This window comes from Chiloscyllium punctatum, unplaced genomic scaffold (assembly GCF_047496795.1).
Source record: "Chiloscyllium punctatum isolate Juve2018m unplaced genomic scaffold, sChiPun1.3 scaffold_1204, whole genome shotgun sequence".
NCBI lineage: Eukaryota > Metazoa > Chordata > Chondrichthyes > Orectolobiformes > Hemiscylliidae > Chiloscyllium > Chiloscyllium punctatum.
The window spans coordinates 6,348-7,500 of NW_027310938.1; the positions used below are offsets into that span (position 1 = coordinate 6,348).

The 1,153-nt window shown below is 65.0% G+C and overlaps 1 non-coding gene across 1 annotated transcript; it reads left to right on the forward strand.

Moving 5' to 3' along the window:
- The first annotated feature begins 205 nt into the window (after positions 1–205).
- LOC140474832 (5.8S ribosomal RNA) lies at positions 206–359 on the forward strand. The gene has a single exon (XR_011959456.1). It is a non-coding gene; the product is annotated as a 5.8S ribosomal RNA (ribosomal RNA).
- The last annotated feature ends 794 nt before the right edge of the window (positions 360–1,153 follow it).

Below are 1,153 nucleotides of genomic sequence, written 5' to 3' on the forward strand. Positions count from 1 at the left end.
CATCGCCTCTTGGGCGCCCTGTCCTCCTCCCCCCAATAGACGTATGTTTCTGCGGGCCGCACCAGGATGGTGCTCCCCATCGCTTCACGCCACCCTGCTCCGCCCGCACGCCGGCGTGCAGGTGGCTGTAGCTCAAGGTGGGGAGCGTATGTGCGGTCCGGGTCGCTTTCCTCTGGCGAGGGAGAGACCTAAAACAAACTCAGACAACTCTTGACGGTGGATCACTCGGCTCGTGCGTCGATGACGAACGCAGCTAGCTGCGAGAATTAATGTGAATTGCAGGACACATTGATCATCGACACTTTGAACGCACTTTGCGGCCCCGGGTTCTTCCCGGGGCCACGCCTGTCTGAGGGTCGTTTGGCAATCAATCGCACTCGCCTTGGCTGGCGAGAGCGCGGCTGGGGTGTCGCAGAGGACCCGTCCTCTTTGTCCCCCTAAGTTCAGACTCCGGAGCCCTCCGGCGTCGGAGCGCTTGGCCTTTCCCCCCCACCCTGCACATTCCGTTCGTCAGGCTCGACGCCATCCCCCCGCCGGGGAGCGCGGCCTGGCGTCCGTCTGTGTCGTGGCAGTGGGGCCAGCACGGCTGTCACCGGTCCCAGAATGGCTGTCGGTGGTTCACACTGTGTGTGTGTGCCAACCCTCCTGGTCTCTGGGACACGGAGCTGCCACGAAGTGTTGAGCCTCCAGTGGGGGGTCTGCCTAAGCTCTGCACGTCCGCATTGGGTCCGTCTCTCGGTTGGCTGGCAGTGGAAAGAGTGAAGGGAGCCGCGGAGGTCCGGTGCTGGTGCGCCGCCGGCCTGACCGTGGAGCTCGCCGGTTTGACACGCTGACCCGACTCGATGGTTGATCGATTGAGAGTGCTGGGAGCTGCAGGCCGCCCGCTGCTGCAGCCGCCCGTCTCGTGGTTCGTCCTCGGCCTTAAGTGGCCGGCGGGGCGTCTGATCCTGTCTCCCCTGCTGGCGCCGAGTGCCTGGCCGAGGGAGGAGGTTTTCGTCGAACGCTGTGACTTGGACGGTCGCACGCGCGTGGATCGCTGGCTCTTGGCTCTCCCGTTCAGTCCGCACGTTTTCCGCTCCGTCCTGCCACCGGTCTCGGGAGGTACGGAGGGGTTGGCGGGCGTGGTGTGTGCTCCGTCACCGTGCAGGCACAC